The sequence below is a fragment of the Simochromis diagramma genome, unplaced genomic scaffold (genome assembly GCF_900408965.1).
Source record: "Simochromis diagramma unplaced genomic scaffold, fSimDia1.1 OVJJ01000518.1, whole genome shotgun sequence".
In the NCBI taxonomy this organism is placed as follows: domain Eukaryota; kingdom Metazoa; phylum Chordata; class Actinopteri; order Cichliformes; family Cichlidae; genus Simochromis; species Simochromis diagramma.
Window position 1 is genome coordinate 207,487 of NW_024387336.1, and position 20,821 is coordinate 228,307.

Here is a 20,821-nt window from a genome sequence, read left to right on the forward strand (position 1 = left end):
ACTTCTGGTTGAAACTTATTAAAATGCCTTTTTTTAAAATGTTCTTTCGTTGTGATTTACTGTAATAAATGACACAATTGAGGTTTTTGTTGTAAACTCAACACTTGAAATTTATTATTCTTTGTGTTTCCTACCAGGTTATAAGAGTTGCCCATTTTTGCCCAGTCAAGCAACTTTGTGTGATATTAGTATCCGACGGGGCATATGATGCCTTACTAAGCTCCAATAGGACAAATGAATGGCAGAGTTTTGAATTAGTTGTGATCTCAAGATGTCAGAATATAATTTGTGTTCGTTCATGGCAAAAAAAGTGAAACTGCCACACAAATCCTTGGGTGTGCTGCAGGGTGTGGTCTGCGGCTCTGCTGCAGAGGCAATGCAGTGAGTTCAGTGGGCAGCACCAGGAAGGCTGGCAGAATAGCTAGGATTGATCACTTTGTAGCTAGCTGCAGTCGGAGGGGAGCATGGAAAAGGCCCCACTCTACATCCACGGGAACTGTGTGGAGAGGGTACACTCCATGAGGTTTCTGGGCACGCACATCTCTGATGACCTCTGCTGGACTGCAAATACCACGGCGGTGGTTAAAAAGGCCCAGCAGCGTTTCTGAGAGTGCTCAGGAGGAACAACCTGGAGGAGAGGCTGCTGGTGACATTTTACAGAGCCACCATAGAGAGCATCCTAATGTACGGCATAACATCATGGTATGCAGGGTGCTCAGCTGCGGACAGGAAAGTACTGCAGAGGGTCATCAACACAGCCCAGAAGATCACTGGCTGCTCTCTGCCCAGCCTGGAGGTCACTGCAAACTCTCGGTACCTCAGCAGAGCTGGCAATATCATCAAGGACCACTCTCACCCCAGCAATCAACTGTTTGAACTATTACCGTCAGGCCGACGGTACAGGTCACATAAAACCAGGACAAACAGATTCAGGGATAGCTTCTTTCCCAGAGCTATCACCGTAGTAAATAAGCACAAAAACAATTGAACCTATTCCATACCGTCACTGTCATTATATTATGCTGCTATTCATACTGTCATTATATTAATGCTGCTATCCTGTATATATTGTACATACTATTGTCTGAGTACTTACGATTGTTTTTTTGTACTTTTTATATTTTACATTATATTTATTATTGAAACTTGCACCAAGGGAGTGGCACTCCAATTTCGTTGTACTCTGTACAATGACAATAAAGGCTATTCTATTCTATTCTATTCTATTCTATTCTATTCTATTCTATTCTAAAACACAGTGACTGCAAAGTTGCAGAATCACCGGAGCCTGTTCTCTATTTGTATGCGCTGTCTGTGAGTTCCTCGGGTCTTTTCAAACATATCCAGTTTAATGTCTGCAGCTAAAACGCTGCTTCACCTGTGGTCTGCTGAGAGTTTAAGGTGGCCTGTATCTGCGCCCTGTTCAGCCAAACTGCAGTATTCAGAGACTGGGGAGAGGCCTGTAGTTCACCTGCTCTCACTGAGATATATTTGCAGTCGTGTGTTGACACATTATATCTTTGCTTTACAGCCCCGCTGTCCTCTTCACCATCTTCATCATCAGCTTTGACAAAGGTGAGTCTTCCTCTGTGTTCTTAAATCCCCCGCAGACGTCTGCAGTGATCAGTGTGTTTGATGTTTTCAGAACAGAGAGATCAGACTGGGATCTGTGAGGGGCTTTGCTAAACATTATCTCATGTGTAGCTCACACTGAGCCATGCTTTTATATATCGTCCTATTCCTGTTACACACATTGTGTATCTGTCAGTGAGCATTCTGGATGTCTGCGCTCCGGCTGGACATGACGTCCTGCTGCCCTGCATCTGCTCCGAGCTGCAGCGTTTACCTCAGAGGTTTGAGGTTCTTTGGGAGGACAGAGAAGGCAGAATCCTGTTGGACATCACTGATGGCAACACAGATGTTTGCTTTCAACATCAGACTTTCAGAGGGCAGGTTCAGAGCTTTCCTCATCTGTAAATAGAGGGAAACTTCTCTGTCCTCCTGAAGAGCATCCAGATATCAGACAGCAATTTGTACAAGTGCATCATCCCACAGATGGACTTCAAGGTCATCGAGGTCACTGTGTCAGGTTGGTCGCACTCAGACTCCTCCCACAGCTCAGTGTGCTCGTATCACTGTGGTCAAACAAAACATCCAGGCAGGCATAATAAATTATGTCAAACAACCGTCAGAGATCTTATAGTTGGAGAATATCCAATTTCAGTGAAGCGATGTAAGCAACATTATCCCATCTATGGCATGTGGTTTAGTTAATGTGCTCAAACAACACAGTTAAATTAGAACTCCTACCGATCACACTCCCCACAAACAGCATATAATCTTATAGCACTCAAAACTTATCTGGTTCTTACAGTCAATAAAGAAGCATATTCCCAGTGTGAAAAACTGCTTGGATTAATAATTCAGAAGTTTCTTTTCATTCTGAATCCTATGCCACATTATATCATTAGAAGATGCATAGGATGCAAGAAAAAGAAGTGATATCAAAGCTACTGCCTCATGTGGTTTATCTTATTGCAGATAAATGTGTCTCCAAACCTGAGACGAATTTTTCTGGACCTTCATCTGGAGACATCAAGTCAATGCCGGGCCACCTGCATCTCACTACAAACCTCACATTTCTGATTTTTCTCATTAACTCTTAATGAAGCACGGTTTCCAACACAGACTGATCGGTACTGTCATTCACTACTGCTGCTAGTGCAAAAAAAATCGTTAATCATTTTTTTGAGATGGAAAGAAAAGACTGCCAGTGTGTACGTAGGAGGGCAGGGTTTCATTTCACCTCTGAAATTTGCATATGAAGTAGGAGTTAAACAAACCTGGAGGTCTGTGGTAGAGCCCAGCATTGGCATCTGGCATCCTACAGGACCCAACCCAAATCTTGTGGGAGCTAGTGGCCAGAAATAAACAGTGGGTTACAAGGGCCATGGTATTACAATGTGATGTTCAAGAAGTTTAAATGTATTTCTTTGAAATGTCTTTCGGGGTTTTCTGGGGGTTCTTTAAGCTGCTCTTGTTCATAATAATGTGATATTTGCACATCTGATTCATTTTTGATACATTCTGGTGTATTTTCATTTCAAAGCTGAGAGATTTTTGTTGAGTTTGTTTTCATTTATTCTGCTCTTGTTTACTGTAACAACACATTCAAGCAATATGAACTTATCTCATCATACAGTATACAGTCATGTGACCGACTTGCTACCCTGGTGAGCAAAACATCAGACTCCCAGTAGTGGACAGTCAGTCGTACTGCTGGACAAAAGTTTTGTTTTTGTTCACCTGCCTCAAGCCAAGACAAATTGGATCATCTATCCATGGAGCAAAAATGAAGATATGAAGAGAAACTATCAATTCTGGGGTAACATCTCTACAAGAGCCCCAGTTTGATGATGTCTGCGTGTATCTTTTAGAGAATCGCTCACCTTACACAGCTGCCAGGTTGAAAGTTTTCATGTTATTTATTCTGCCTTCAATCAGTGCAGTGACTGTGAACAGAAACCCAATATCTCTGAAAGCATGCACATACACAAAATATTTATCACACAAAATGAACATATTCAATTATTAAAACACAAAAAGATAAAGGGAAATTGGAGAAAAAAGAAGGTATAAGCAGGGGTGTTTCCAGGATTTCATAAATCGGGAAACATACAGCCGTAGGGTGGAGCACAAACCCACAGTCACCCCAAAAGTCATCGACATTGCATTTGTAATCTGGATACTTTAATGTCATATGATCATGGCTGACACATTTCAGACAAATTATGTCATGTTAATGACAGGCTATTGTTTTGGTGGGTTTTTTTGCTGTTGCACAGAGACTTGACAACTGTATGGTGAAAATCTGATATTGTGACGGCTCTGAACAACACACTGACAAATTCTGCTTTTGAGTGAGCATCTATTTTTGTGCAAAGCTAACTGAACCTTGTGCTATGTTAACATAATGATACAATAATATCAGTAGATGGTAATACAAACTTTAGTATAATTTTTTTTAAATAATTCTAATTCTGATTATAATCAGCTTGAATGTGAAGAAAAAGAAGGAAAATAAAAATATATATATATTTTCTGTTGTCTTTATTGTAGAGGCTGATTTTGCAGCAAACTAACTAACAAACTAACCTGTTTATCCTGCACTAACTTGCAGAGGATTTCCATGCAAGCTTTAAATAACATAGTTAGTTCACCTCAGTTTGTTTAGCTGCATGTGTAACAATATGAAAAAACATGATGTCACATGCACACACCCAATATCTGACATATGACAAACTGCACACACACAGTTTGTGTGTTCACTGATGTTTTTTTTGAACTGATAGAAACGTTGCTTTTACAAATTATCTGCTACTTGAAAAAAGTTACTTCCTTTATGTTTGCTTAGCTTTAGCTAGGTAGATGCTTAGGTAGCGCAACCAAAACTTCCAGACACCTGCAGTATGTACGAAACTAAAATTACAAAAAACAACAACAATGGTGTTCTTTATTTCATTTCACCAGTTCACTCAGTTCGGCTGTAACACCAGGTGATGGCTATAGCATGAATAGTAGGCTGTCCCTCTTCATTTCATTTACATTTTATGGTTCATTTTATTTCCCCATGATCCTATTGGTCTCTTCCTTGTTAGAGATAACAGCACTGAGTCCATTCCATCTTTCTTTTTATGTGAGGCATTATTGAGAGTGCTGGAAGACAGTGAACTTGGTAAGATGTCTATGCTTTCTAAGTGTATTTTAGATTAACTGTATTCAAGTTTTACTTGGATAGTCACAGTCACCAGCAAAGCAGAGAGAAAAAGAGAAAAAAGCATGACAGGCACTAACAAGTTTGGAGTTTGTGAATGGATGAATGAGAATGATTGTGAGAGTTAGGTGAGAAAACAATGAAAAGATTCATCAAAAAGAAAAAAGAAAAAGCCCTTAGCTGACAGAAGCATTAGCTATTGTATTCAACATTGACCGCCACTTACTCACTGTTTCTTAGTTTTTACCTATTTGAGCTCTTTTAACCCATTAACCCGAACCCTTGAGGAGCATTTTTAAAAATTCTGAAACAACTTATAGATAAAGCTGCTTTGAATAAAATGCAGAATTGGCAAAAGTACAGACATTGTATACTTAGTTAATCTATAGAAGTGCAGATAGTACTGTTAAAAAATACTCCAGTAAAAGCTGATGGACTGATTTTACTCAAGTAAAAGTAAAAAAATTGCAGGCTCTGAAATGTACTCAAAGTAAGAAAGTAAAAAGTATCTCTTTGGAGGACTTTTCTATTTTGTACAAAGCTTGTGCTGTATTAACATAATAATAAAATAACATTTGAAGATGGGAATACAAACTTAAGTCTAATTTGTTTATTTTAATTGAATTCAGCTTGAATATAAAGAAAAAGAAGGAAATTAAAAATAGATTTCTATTTCCTGTTGCTACATTGTAGAGGGTGACTTTGCCTCTAAACAGGAAAATGTGTACAGTCAGGGGTTAAAGCTGATTCAGCAGGTGGGTGAACCATGAAACTGGCTGTAATGGCTCAGTGTGGGGAAAAGAATCATAACTCACAAGAATTTCTATTGAGAGCTTTTGGTAACAAAAAGCTTTTGTTTTGTGAGACAAGATGAGCAAACTCAAAGTATACGTTTTCAAAAATTATTAAAAGATTGAAGTTTCAAGTTTTGCACGGGACCATGGACTTCTGTGTCCAGTGGTCCAGACAGAGAAAGGGTACAACACCAAAGCAGTAAAAACACATCACGAATATTAATATTATTAGTTAAAAGGTTGCGGAGGAGCCGTGGTATAGACTTGTCTTTCCCTTATTTGGCACTGGGTCTGGTTTCCAGTCCTGTAATTTTCCACTAGCCTGGTATTGGATGGGTGTGGCATTTTCTTGCAACGCTCTATTGTATATTATCCTGGAAAACATAAATGTGACAAAAGATTATGATGTTATTGTGCCATCTTTTGGGACTGCTCTGCATTGTGTCTGTTTTATGGTGAAAGTCAGTTTCCATGAAATTAAATTCAATGATGTACCAATTACTATCAATAACAATTCATTCCAGAGTGAATTTGCTTTATTACCCACTGTCAGACACAATTACAGCTAAGAGTCACTGTTTTTATAGTGTTAATTATTAATTACAGCAAGGAGCCAAAGCATTATCTTACTTACTGTATTTCTCTAGTTACTGTGTTTTTTCTAGTCTTAAGTGACAGTATCTGGGAGGTAGTGACTGGGGATATAAACGAGCATCTTCTGCAGGCGTTCACTAATCTGCAACAAACTGCATCTACAAATTGTGGAACAATTTCGTAAGATTTCTGAATGTAAAATTACATGGATCAAATTTAATAGAAAAAATTGGATTTTGTATAAATTTATTATCACAGTACATAATATCACCAAAAGATTCAGAGAATCTGAAGAAAACTGTCCAAATGACATGGTTGGAAATCAGTATTGGAACGCTTTCAGAAATCACTGTCTGTGAACACAGCTTACTCTGGTCTTCCACAAAAGTATTAAAACTCATCATCGTGGAGAGAAGAAGCTGTATGTGAACATTATCCAGAAACGCTAAAGCTCATTTTCTCAGTTTAAACCTTTGATATATTTTCTGGATTCTATTGTGATTAAAATAAGAGTTAATGAGATTTGCGAATCAAAATATTTTATTCACTACTATTTATTTGTTTAATTTACACATGGCTTGCCCCGCAAACCGTGACACTGTTACACTTATACTCAAACTGTGAGCTCTGTGGACGTTCTTTTTGCTACAGTTGAAAGCATGATTGCTTGACCTTCCTATCAGACGATTTATATTGTACATTTGTTTTTCTCCACAGTGTTGTTTTAGTGAACTGCACCTGCTTCTTAGACTCAAGATCAGATCTAGGTGAGGTCCTGGTTTGTAACCCTCCTCTTACTTCTGACTTCACAGTTTAGTCTTTCTTGATAGGCAGCTCACCTACATCACTGCTGGACTGTCTGTGAAGTCAGTGTATGTACAACTATTGTGTTTGATATGTCACAGTGAGTGGTTCGGTCCATGGTTTGGTGGGAGAAAATGTCCTGCTGACGTGCGTCTACACCAATAACTTCCCCCTCTCTTCTGGTACAAACAGGACAAACCTGTGTTTTACATCATTGATGGCATGCCATCTGCTGAGTATCAGGACCAGATGTTCACAGGTCGAATACTGAGTTTTCCTGATCAGTACAAAGATGGAAACTTCTCCATAATTCTGAAGAACATCCAGCTGTCAGAGAGTGGCTCCTACGACTGCTTCATCTCAATGGTGGGCTTAGTTCACCTCATCGTGTCAGGTTTGTAGCTCCCTCACACAGCTGTGCCTCATGTCATGCACAGCAGAATCTTTAAGAGTCACTCATATTAACCTGACTGATCCGGATCCTGTTTATGTTGCAGGAGCTGTCAATGCAACGACTCCTCTGACTCTGGTTGTGGTTATTATTCTGCTTTCCTGTTGAAACCTTTATAAAAATGTCTCCTCAGCAAAATATCCTCCTGACTGTGTGTGTTGCAGTGGAGTCACTGTGATCTGTGATTTAAGTGTGTGCACAGAGTTGATGCTTGAGGGAAAAGCTGTATTTGTCCTCACAGCTCTGTTCAGATTGAAGATGTCTTCACACACTTTAGTTCATTCGTTTTTGTATAATGACAGCCAGTCCTGCATAACTCTGATGCTGTCTGAACTTCTGGAATTATTTATTTTACAAAAATATAAAGGTACTACACCATCTAACATGCTATTTAATGCCTGAAGGAACCCGTTTTGTTGATGACCAAATACTGTTGTTATTTATGGTTTAGTCTGTTTCATTTTAATATGTTTTAAATTCCTGTTTTCTGCTGTAAATGTCAAGCACAGCTCATAGTTTGTCAGTGTTTAAAGTGCGTTTGAGGAGTGTGATGTTCTCTCATTCTGTCTTTATTTATCTTTACACAGTATTTTCGGCTTGCTTCTGTTTCCATGCTATGCATTTCCCTTGTAGATCTCTGCTGTTTGCTGAGTCACATGACAATGAAAAAAACTTATAGATTACTTTTTGTGTGAACTGTAAAAAATAGAATTTTTTTCCAGCTTTCATTTTGTTCTGGTTGCAAAGATCAAAAAATGTCTTCCACTGTCACTCTTCTGCAAAGTGAAGAAAAGACTGAGAATCTGGAGAAAGTAAAGACAGCCATCCTTAAGTCTGTAAGTAAGTACTGAAACTGAAACAAAGCCTGAAAACACAGTGGGGCAAGCAGAACAGACAAAAGACTAGTGGAAGTTAACCACAATTTATACACATAGAAGGGCAAACAGGGAAACAAGACACAGCTTACCTAAATCACAGAGGACAACACGAGGGAAGCAAAACTAATAGCAAAGCAACTAACTGTAAAAATAAGACAGGAAGTGAGATAAAGGAGGAAACACAGACACATGAATGCAATACTGAGGGAAGACTCAAACACTAAACCAGCAAGAACTCAAGAAAAAAAGCAAGAGAAGTCACAGAGCACAACCCTGTAAAAGGACAAGGGTTTTAATAAAACTTTGATGATCTTTTTATGGCAACATGATGACATCAGTCTGTTAAGGTGTCACTGTGATGTCGTCTAATTGAAAAAATAAAAAGTGTGTTGTACAGCTGTTTCCATGCCTGTTAATATTATACTAAATATGTTTTCTTGAAAGTTCCTTTCAAGGTGAACTTTGACCTTAGGCGCTAACAATACAGGTCAGGGTGAAACGATTATTAATGTTCCCCAAGCCTAGTGTATTGTTGTTACGTTTTAAGGCAATCTATTAAAAAAATGTGGATAAAGGGGTTTTACTGACTTTCACATTTGCTGTGACTTTGACCCGATTTTCACCAGAATTAGCTCAGCTGAAGCTGTTATTGGTATCTATAAGCACACAATATTTCAATACGATATCTCTACAGGAAGCGGTGTCTGAAAAGGGCTGGGAAAATCATCAAAGACCCCAGTCACCCATCACATGGACTCTTCACCCTCCTGCCCTCTGGGAGGCGCCACAGGAGCCTCCGGACTAAGACCACCAGGTACCGGAACAGCTTCTTCCCCACAGCTGTCAGACTCCTGAACTCTGCCTCCTGACATCTGACCCACGTTAAACTCATGGACTGAACATACACACACCCACAATGGACAACTGTACCCTCAAACACACAATAATAACATGGACTGAACCACCACTCACAACCACTAGCACTTTATATAGCCTCTGTAGAAACTATCTACACCCTCACTTATCTTAACTGCACTACTGTATAGCTCTGTGTAAATAATCATTCTGTACATTCGATAATCTTTAATCCTACAACTGTTTACAACTTGCATAGTTCCCATTTCTGTATAGCTGTATATCTCAGATTCTGTAAAGTTATTTATTTCATATTCTGTATAGTTTTTCATATTTATATCCTGTTCATAGCCTGTACATAGCTTGTACTCACTACAGCCTGTACATACTTATAGTTATAGAATATTCACAACATACTTCATACCGTGTACATTATAACATACCATAATAGACCCATTTCTGTAATATACTCACATGTCTATATTATTGCTAATATATATTGTAATATATCTATATCACTAAAGCACTTCTGGATGGATGCAAACTGCATTTCGTTGCCCTGTACCTGTGCATGTGCAATGACAATAAAGTTGAATTCTATTCTATTCTATTCTATTGAAAACTGTGGATGTTAGACAGACAAACAATCAAGCAGAATATTTAAATAAACAAAAGTCCAAAAACTGTGGATTAAATGACACATACAATGTAACTATACAGTAGCACAATGTTGCCTAAACTGTACAAGTCATAGGAAATTTACATGATAATAAACTGTCTGATGATGTCATTATGAAGAATAGCACAGGTAAACAAAACAATATAAACAGTGACGTAAATTCACAGCAAGCCTCAGACGTGTTTAAAGGTTTCCTGCACACTAACACGCCTGACAAAAAACATGGAAAGAAAAAAAAATCACACCACCGTCTCTGAGTCAATCACATCTCTGCTTCCTTTCCACTGGTTTTTCACTCCAACCACCAGCACGGAGCACTCGGGTGTTACTTCAGTCTATCATAGACGGCTGTGACAGAAAGAACAAGGAAAAGGAAAATTTCCTCATCAGTGATGAAGCTTCTACTGTTCCACAAAGTTCCATTTTGACGCCAAGGTTGTCAGAGTACATAAACAATGAAGGGGGGTGTTTTCATACCTTTGGCAGTTAAATTTGCATCTGACATCAGCAGCAGGACGTAATCACCTTCATGTGCGTCTCTCAGTGGTCGACTCTCTGCAGCTCGGTGGTGTTGCTGTGTCTGCTGTGCAGCTCGGGTGAGTCTAAGCTTTAAAATTTGTTTACTGTGATTCATTGGGGAGAAACGAGGACCTCAGAGTCCATCCAGCTCAGAGACTCTGACAGCTGTGAGATGGGATCAATCAATCGATCGATCAATCAATCAATCAATCAATCAATCAATCAAAGCTTTATTCGTCACATGCAGGTTGCCCTGCAGTGAAATGGGACCCCCCCCCCGACCTTACACATATAGCACAGACATTACATGGGGATACAGGTCGGAGATTGGTAGCATTAGAGAAAAAAAAAACATTGAAATGTACACTACAATGGGGAAAGTACAAGAGGAAAAAAAGAGACCCCTACTCACGGTATGCTTCCATAGTAGGACAGCATGAGAACAGGAAACAAAAAAACTCCTCTGCACAAAAAAGCACATAAATGTCCACAGCACAACATTGTGAAGACATGACAAGCCACAGGGGTGGGTGAGGAGTAATCCGAAGCGAACACAGCAGCCGCCCTGCACAGCGCTACCATTCAAGTGCGGCACACAGACCCGCCGTGTTCCCTCGCAGGAAACAAGCATAGAAGGCGTTGGAAAGGGAGGGGGGATGAGTGTGTGCTTATCAGTGTAAGTGTATGTGTATGCGTGTCCATAGTTCAGCTGAGACAGCGTTTCTTCGCCCTGCCAGGCTAAGTAAACAGTCCCCAGCCAACCCAGGTGGCCTTGCATGGAATGGGAAGGAACAGTCTAAACACAGTCGTTATCAGGGAGTTGATTGTTCGGCTCCAGCCTTGAGCCCACAGCTGGCGCCGGATGGGTAGCCGCATTATGATGGCGATTTTCTTTTCCAACAACTCATGAGAATTTCGAGCTGTTTTTTAGTTGGGTAGCTGCTAGTTCCTCCATGATGTTATTTACCTTCAGTTCCGTGGTCTAGTCGCTCTTTTGCTCACAGAGCAGATTCTGAGACCTCAAGTCCTGCTCTGAGTTTTTTAGAGGACAGAATAAAGATTTCAGTGAGTCTGTGAGCTTTTAAGGTGGACTTTTGAAGGCAGGATCTTTCGTTGTATTCATCCTACTCAGACCTGTTTTCAGTTCCCACTACTGAGACTTTTATCTGAGACTTGATCCCAGGTGTGGATCTCAGTGTGGAGCTCAGACCTCCAATCACAGCCACTGGATTTGGAGTGGCTGTGATAGGAGGTCTGAAATGGTTCAGTTTGTATCCATTTCAGTGATGATAATGTTGTTACTGTTTGAGCGGTCTGCATGATTCAGTAGTTATAGTTATATTTCCTGAATGTACACAGTTCAGCTGAAGAAAGTATACAAGGCATGTACAGCAATGTACAGAGTGAAGAATAACTGGAGCCTTTCTGCAGATCTTTGTAATCAACACAATCAACATGAACATAAATCCCATAAACATATAGACAAGTCAGTTAGTGAAGCTGTAGGGAACACCGGCTCCCTTGATGCATCCTGTGTGCATTTCAACCCTCAGTGGCATCAAATAATATTACTGTAGTTATTTTTTCCCAGTTTTTTGTAAAATGATACATTTAAAAGCTATATTATTAACATCAATCATTATATTTTAGCACTAAAAATGTAAATTAGATTAAAGAGCTTGTGCATGCTGGTGGTTGGTCGTCTGACACACTGGTTAAGGACATTACATCAGAAATAGACTAGAAGTGTAGACGGTTGGTGCTACAGACAAACATATTTCTTGGTTCTACATTGCTTCCTGTCATTACTCCACATTAAGAGACAGTTTGTAGTGTAGTGTGGACACAGGGGTGGTTTAAATATAACTGCCTCCATCAAACTGTGTCCCCCGTCTATTTTAAAAACCAATTTTAGGATATTATCAGGAAGTTGGCTGTTTATTGCTTTATACATATTTTTGGAGTTAAAAATGAATTGGTGAGTGAATTTAAGTGTTTTTTTATTTTTAAGAATCATTCATTATGATCTCTCTAACCAAAGTTTTGGATTTTCCTTATTGTCCTTTTTTGTAACATAGATAATGATGATAGAGAGATTTTATAAATACTGCTCCAAAGCCACACTATCCAGTTCTTCCTGGTGGACCTCGAGATGTTTACAGGACAGATGAGATCATCTCCCCAGCAGGTTCTGGGTCTACCCCAGGGTCTCGTCCATTTGGGTTTGCCCAGAACAAAATCTAACAAAACCACCTCACCTGTCTGCTTTCAATGCACAGAATGTGCGAGATTGAGATTTCCAGATTGTTTTATCAGGAATGTCTTCCTGTTTACAAACCCTATAAAACTGGCCTCTCTGCACGTTTAGAGAAATTCAAGAGGGTTTGCTGAGTTCTTCACTTTGCACACAGTGAGCTAAAGTACAGAGCTGTGGTGAAGCTGTGCACAGGTAACCTGTAACTCACCTGTCCTGTTGTCCTGCAGCCAGCAGCCAGTCTGTGAGGACCGGCTTCATCAGGGGTGATGCTGCCCTGCATCTACTCTGAAAAGCTGTCCGAGCCGGTCACTGCCTTCTGGAGGGACAAGAATGACAAAGTTGTGTTGGACATCATCGAAAGCAAAGAGCATAAAATAGATCCAAAGTTTAAAGGTTGTGTGGTCAGCTTCCCAGACCAATACAAGACTGGAAACCTCTCCATCCTCATAAAGGGCCTGAGGGCGGACAACGCCGGCCCGTACGATTGCAACATCCCCAAAGTGGACTATCAGACCAAGATGATTCTGAAGGTCATAGGTCAGTTTAGCAGCACGAGCACTTCATTAGGAACACCTCAGTGTTTGTGCAGCAGCAGCAGCAGAAAAGGATAAGCTGCAGTGATTAGTGAGTAGAAATGGATGGATGAAGTTCAAACAGTCAGACAGTCAGGACAGGTTCCCTTTTTAAGTCTGATTTACTGCAGAAACTGTTCACAGTAAGTGCCGATGAAGCCTCAAGCTCACAAAGAGCTGACTGCTGCACAAAAAGCCTCCTTATGAATCCACTCCCCCTCCCACTAAATGCACAGTGGAGGGGTTAATCAGCAGCATATGTAAGACTATCCCACAGAAACTGTTCTGGCTCTTTTGTAACCATATGTAGAAAAAATAGACATCAGATCCTATTTGAAGACATAGCAGCAGGCAAATGTGGAAGGCGGACAAACGTTAACAGATTAAATTTTCATGAGTGGAACCAAATGATCCTTTAGCAGGTGTGGGTGTTTTGTAGGATTGTTGTTCAGTTTGTGATCAAACTCAGTCTGCTTAAAGATGTTTTCTTGCTTGTTTTTGTTTGTTTCTGATCGATCCGATCATCAGTCGATCAGTATTTGAGTGTGAGGTTCAGCTAAAGAGCTGCAGTAGTGTTAAAAGCAGAGTGAAAAAACAGGAAACATCTGAACTAACGGTCAAAGGATGTGTTTTTTTTGACTGTGTTAGCACCAGACAGAGATCACACTGCGGGTGATCTGCTGTGATCTGCAAGCTGTACAGAAACAAAGTAGCTGAATGTTTCTATTTTTTACATCAGCAGCAGCAATGTTTCAGAGATTCCTATATGAATGCCCATAATTTTCAGATTTAGGCTTCCTTCCTTAAAATCAAACAATTTAGTGTTTCTTTATGTTTAGTTCTTATTAAACTGATGATTGTTTTTTTTGTGTTGCAGTGAAACCTGCTGTTAAAATAACGACTCCACATCCTGAGCCTCCTACGACTCGTGGTGCAGCAGTGACGACCTCCAAACACCACCTTTCTCTCCTCTCTGCCCCTCTGTTTGTGCTCTTCAGCTCTTTAAAGTAGGCAAAGAGGACTCATTGTTGTGCTTCTCTGTTTAAGGATAGTCTTCATGCCTTGTTTAAATAACCTTTTATTAACAAAATGACAGTTGACACCTAAAATATGCCGTTTGTTATATTTACCACCACTGCTGCTGTTTCTAAAACAAATATGTGAAAATATCCTCAAGGCTGGCAGCCTGAGCACCTTATAAACAATCGTTAAGCTTCACTTGGTTTAGAATAGAAATAGAAACATCCTTTATTGTCCCTCATTGGGCCAATTCCGGTAGGACTTTATGTTCACCTACATATTTTACATTTAAGCGGTCTTTATGGGAGCTCAAATATGCAAACCTCAGATGTGTGTGAAACTTTAAAGGTGGCACAAAGAGCTGAACCAATTTATAAGAGGGGAAAACTTGACTGATTTTAAGGGTTTTTTGTTATCAAACCAAAACAAGACACTTGAAGCTATTTTGACATTTTTTGCTCATATCAGTTAATCCAAATGTTGTATTGCTTCCATTGTCACTGATTTACTTCACTTTGTGTGTTCTCGCAACTTTTATACCTTAGATTTTATCTGTCAGTATTTTATATGGTTTATTTATTAGCTTGTTTAATTTTTACAGTTTCCTAATATTTATTTTTAGAATGTAGTTGTAAAGTAGTAACAAGAAACAGTGTTTATTACTTAGTACTAATAATATTTGGCTTTTGTGTTCTGTAAAAGTGGAAAATGTAGGGGAAAAAAACTCTCCCTCTTTTGTTTGTATTCATTTTTTTCTGTTTTCAACAATGAATCATTCACCTTTACTTCTTTCATTGTGTTGTTAGCAAATAGTTCTAAAATTCAACTAGAGCTTTTCTTTAAAACACACGTTAGGATGATTTAAAGTCTTTTGAACATAACCCAAACTTTACAGGTACTAACTGTAATGGGAGTGAAAGTATTTAAATGTGTCAGAAGGTCTTAATCAAAAGTTTAAGTTAATTGTTTTTCTTTAATTTAATACTTACATATGTCATTAAAATCTTTCTCAGTGATTTTTCAGACATCTGATTTCTTTACGTTATAAAAACAAAAGTGATGCAGTTGAAATCTCACCAGAGATCACACTGAGCTGAAGTTTAAGCTTTCAGCCTCGTGGTGCCATCATGTGATCATATCAAAAACCAAACACAACAAACATGTACAGAGATGCTTTTTTTATTGGTGTTCTGGAGGATTAGCGCCATCTGCTGGATCCTGTAAGAAACAACTCTGACCTGTGAGAGATTAATAACAGATCAGTGGTCTTTAGAGTCTTCTTCTTCTGTTCTCATTGAGCATCACTTTGGCCTTCATAACAAAGCAAGTCGCTGTTACACCCCAGTCCATTTATTTAAGAGAAAAACCAAGAAATAATATTGATATTTTTCATGTGTACATATTTCTACTAAATATGTTTCAGTTTTTCTGTTAGTTTTTTGCTCCAAATACATACATCCTGATGTGTTTGGACAACTGATCTGGCAGTAGCATAGGCACACTTAAAATTTCTTCGGAAATTTTCGCTTTCTAGATAGCGAAAATTTAGAAAGCTTTCACTTTCACTCGACATTAAATGTAATTATATGATTTATTTATTACATTTAATGTGGAGTGAAAGTGTGCTTTGTCTCTAGGGGCCACCATAAAAGTATTTAGTCTTTAAATAAAGAAAGAGTCCAGCTCAGTCTGTGTTCGAGGCCTCGCTCCTATCAAGGATTCAGTAGGAGGAAGATGAGGAGCGTGAGGCTGGTGGTGAGATGAAGGTAACCTGCCGTGAAGCTGGAGTCTGCAGATGAAGGTCCAGGAGTCCTCTGAGCTTCAGACACGCAGTGATCTGCATCAGGAGCAAAGAGCAGAGGAGCTCAGAGGGACACGACAACAAAGCGAACATGCTCAGAGAGGAGGAGGAGCTAACCTGACACAGGCTGTATCCCAATTCAGGGTCTGCAGCCTTAAAGTACGCAGCCTCAACGATCCTCAAGGGCCGCGTACTCAAAGACCGCTAAGGCCGGAAGTGCGAGGCTTGTGAAATGGGACGGTCTAGCCTCCGTTGCGCTGCCCAGGTTGCCCAGCAACCATGATACTAACAGCTGGAAACGTTTCATACAGCTTTGTTTGACAGAAATGAAGGAGAAAATCTTTTGTTCATTTGTATGTTTCTTTCTACATGAGCTTTGATCATTCTCTGATTAAGGTCAGCTATTGAACGGAGTATATTTTAAAGTAAAGGCTTTAAAACCAAGTCAGTACAAACGTCACTAATGTCACATAACTTTGCCGACATGTGGCCAACAGTAATGTTTTAATGTTCTTCGTCATTAAACATTTGCACATAAATAAGTGACATAATATTCAGTACTTACTTACAGTTTACTCTTCTGCGCCCCTCATCCGCTGTTTTTTTCGGCAAAATTATCCACACCCGCCGCCGCGCTATGCATTCTGGGATATGTTGGGCCACGAAGTCTACAGCCTTAAAATTCAGGGAAATGAAGGACGCATTTCAGGGGCGCATTTCGAGCAGCCTTTGAATTGGGACAGCCTTCGGCGCGCCGCCGTGACGTAATCGGCCTTGAAATGCATACTTTAAGGCTGCAGACCCTGAATTGGGATACAGCCACAGTGAGCTGGATTGTCTCCTTGAGCTTCAGTTGTGGGATGAAGCAGGTGTAGCTGCTGCTGTCTGACAGCTGCAGGTGCTTCAGGAGGATGGAGAAGTTTCCCTGGTTACAGGTGAGAGGGAAGCTCTGCACTCGCCCTCTGAACAGGTGATGCTGGAAGCGAACATAAGGGCTGCTGAGGATGATGTCCAGCACAGTCCGGTCCTCTCTGTCCCTCCAGAAAACACCGACTTTGTGAGGCAGGCGCCGCAGCTCGGGGCAGACGCACTGCAGCAGGACTTCACCTCCAACTGGGGTGCACACATGCACCACACTGCTCACTGACAGACACACAAACACAACAGCAAGCATCGAGACCATGCTGAGGGAGGTTACCTGACACGTAATCTCAGAAAAACGTAACTACACGTGGGATCGACACAGCCATTAATGGATGAGTGACATGGAAGGTTACAGTGTAGCGTTAAAAGGGGTTTCGTATGTTACAACGTAGATTTCCCACACCAGCTTAGATCACACTTAAATCAGCTGAGAGACATAATCTCTCCAGTGTGTCTTGGATCTGCACTACAGACTTTGCAAAGGAGGACATACCTGAAAAATCTCGTCTAGGAGGAGTCAGAGCAGCATCCAGTCGGATGCCTGAACAAAGTCAACTGCCTCCCTTTGATGTGGAGGAGCAGCAGCTCTACCTTGAGACCCTCTGAATGATTAGGTTAGCTTTTACCCACAGCTCCCTCTTCACCACGATGACCCAGTACTTCAGACTCCACGCTAATCCATCCACTAATCTCCTGTTCCTCTCTAAACCAAGATACTAAACTCCTCTCCTGCTTTAGTATCATGTGACATCACACAGACGCACCAACATCACCAAACATCACCAAAACCAATGACGAGTAAAGACAGTGAGTAACGAAGGCTTCAGGAGAAACATCAGCACACTGGAGAAAAGAGAGAGTGGAAAAACAGAGTGGATAAACCTGCACTGCATTTAAAACACAACAGAGACAAAGCCTACCCATCTGTCTGATCAGTAACTGCAATCTGATTACTGGACTCTACATAGCTGCGTTGAATTTAAAGTCTTCCTGTTTGATGAAAGAACAGATGGATACTCACCTGTGTGTGAGACGATGAAGACGAGGCAGGTGACTGCAGCTCTGTGGACACACAGATGATTACAGCACACCTGAGTCAGACTCTCATCACAGCTCAGAGGTGTGTTTGTAGGTTTACTTTGAAAGGTCTGAACTGTGAGCAGACCATATGTTAAATATTTTACTTTGAAAGGATTCTCATACTTGCAGCTTCCTCTGTGGGGTCACTGAAAGTCTGTGTTAAGAAGTGAAACGCACAAATGTGAGAAACTGCTGGTTCTTACTGTCAGCCTGTCTGTGTCCCTGAGCTTCATGCTCACCTGTCACAGGTAACTCTGAGAGCTCTCCAACCTCTCTTTGGACCTGAGCAGACAGGCTGAGCAAGGCTGGGAGTGAACACCTAAGGACCTGCTGCACGTCACACCTGTGTAAAAGCTCCATGTCCATCCAGCAGGCTCAGTTTCTTCGTCTTCCCTTGCTCTCTAACCTCAGCTGGCTCCACTCTCACACCAGGCGAACTGCATCTGCACATGTGCCAAAAGGCCTGTCTTTGCCTTTCACACTAAAAGCTCCAACTGCTGGAGCGCCAGACTACACACCACCAGGTGGAGCTGTGTCTCCACCTGGTGGACACATTGAGAAACAGCTTTGCTCTCTCTATCTTTAAATGAGTAAACTTATTTGATCTGCTTTAATCAGTGCTGTGAATGTAAATAAAAATAATCCACTCCAATCCTCAGTTCTTTACTTCATTTATTTATTTTATATTGGTAACATGTAAAATCCATCTCGAAAATCCCCCCGGACGCCCCGGACAGAACGTGAAAAGTGGACATGTCCGGGGAAAAGAGGACGGTTGGTCACCCTAAACTTTACCTCCCCCATAAAGGACTTTCATGTGTGGCTGAAGGTCAGTGAGTGTCTATGTAATCCAGTCTTTACTTCATATACATGTGTATGAGGTTTTTCTGTATTCCGACAGAGGACCCATGTTTGCGTTGTGAGCGTTTGTTCTGCGCTGACAGACGGGACTGACAGCGCGCAGCAACACGCCTAATGATGTTTAAAAGATCCCAAAGCGCAAGTGCATCTTTTCAGACGAATTGAAAAATAATTTTCCTCATACCGACCATATCTGGACTGGCCACCGGTGGGCCGATGGTAATTTTTCATTTTTACAGCCGATAGTTTTGTTGTTGTTGTTGTTGTAACGGTATAAACAATGAAAGGTGGTGGATTGGCTAGATGCTGGCCGATGTGTAAAAATAACTAAGTTATTTGGTGGTGGCTATGGCGGAGCTTCCACAGAGGCCAGCAGGTGGATGAGTGAAAGGGGAGGCAGGAGGAGCAGAGACCCGAGGCGGCCGCCGGTGTTGTGCCAAAAAGTGATTGTCTGCCAGAAACTGATTGCCGTCCGCGGGAGCGCGCGCAGCTGCTTAAAGCTGCAGCGCCCGGATTACTTGCGTTGCCAGCTACTTCCGTGCAACTGATATAACGTGGGGGAAAAAACCCCAAACACATTTATGCCTTTGTTATTAGGCAAAGGTATGCATTTATGGAGCTTTAACGTTTCTTGTAACCGAATTATGACGCTTAGTAGGTTGCTTTCAGTGTGTAGCGCAGTCACGAATGACTACACACATCACGATGGAATAATTAATGCCTACAGGTTTAGTATGTCTACTCTCGTTGTTCATATTTGTTATAAGACTGTCGAATAGCAGTTAAAACAATAAAGACCTATTGTGCCAGTATCACCATGACTCTTTCTTGTTTGTTCAGAATAACGACTGAGAACATGGCATTTTAGCGCTACCAAAAAGTGATTGTGGCCTATAACTTGTCACTGAAACAATATTTCGGCTTCAAACTTGTTGGATATATTCCAGAAGGGTTACATGTGATATATTATATCCCAAACACTCTCCAAGAACTGCTGAATAACTTGTACAGGAACAATAAAACTGATAATATGCCATTTTCAAGCTGCCAAAAAGTGATTGAGGACTATAACTTGTCACTGAAACAATATTTCTGCTTCAAACTTGGCGGATGTCAATTAGAAGGGTCATATGTCAAATATTACATCTCAAACAGTCCCTTAGAACTGCTGGATAACCTGTAAAGGAACATTAACATTGATAATATGCCATTTTCAGCCTGCCAAAAAGTGATTGTGGCCTATATCTTGTTAATGAAATACTATTTCTGCTTCAAACTTGCTGCATTTCATTCTGAAGGGTCCTATGGGACATATTATATCTCAAACAGTCCCTTAGAACTGCTGAATAACCATTAAGGGAACGATAAAACTGATAATATGCAATTTCCAACCTGCCAAAAAGTGATTGCCACCTATATCTTGTCACTGAAACAATATTTCTGCTTCAAAATTGTTGGATATTCTCCAGAAGGGTTACATGTGACATATTATATCTCAAACGCTCTCCAAGAACTGCTGAATAACTTTTAAAAGAACATTAATACCGATAATATGTCATTTTCAACCTGCCAAAAAGTGATTGTGGACTATATCTTGTCACTGAAACAATATTTCTGCTTCAAAATTTTTGGATATCATCCAGAAGGGTTACATGTGATATATTATATCCCAAACACTCTCCAAGAACTGCCTGAATAACTTTTAAGTAACATTAACATTGATAATATGCCATTTTTCAGCCTGCCAAAAGTGATTGCCGCCTATATCTGTCACTGAAATACCTATTTCTGCTTCAAACTTGCTGCATGTCATTCAGATGGGTCATATGTCAAATATTATATCTCAAACAGTCCCTTTAGAACTGCGAATAACTTGTTACAAGAACAATAACATGATAATATGCCATTTTCAAGCTGCCAAAAGTGATTGTGGACTATTAACTTGTCACTGACACAAT

The 20,821-nt window shown here is 40.4% G+C and overlaps 1 long non-coding RNA gene across 1 annotated transcript; it reads right to left on the reverse strand.

The window, feature by feature from the left end:
• Window positions 1–9,713: 9,713 nt before the first annotated feature.
• LOC120718200 lies at window positions 9,714–11,077 on the reverse strand. The gene is made up of 3 exons (XR_005692409.1): window positions 10,761–11,077; window positions 10,307–10,513; window positions 9,714–10,177 (listed from the first exon to the last, which is right to left on the reverse strand). It is a non-coding gene; the product is annotated as an uncharacterized LOC120718200 (long non-coding RNA).
• Between the last annotated feature and the right edge of the window lie 9,744 nt (window positions 11,078–20,821).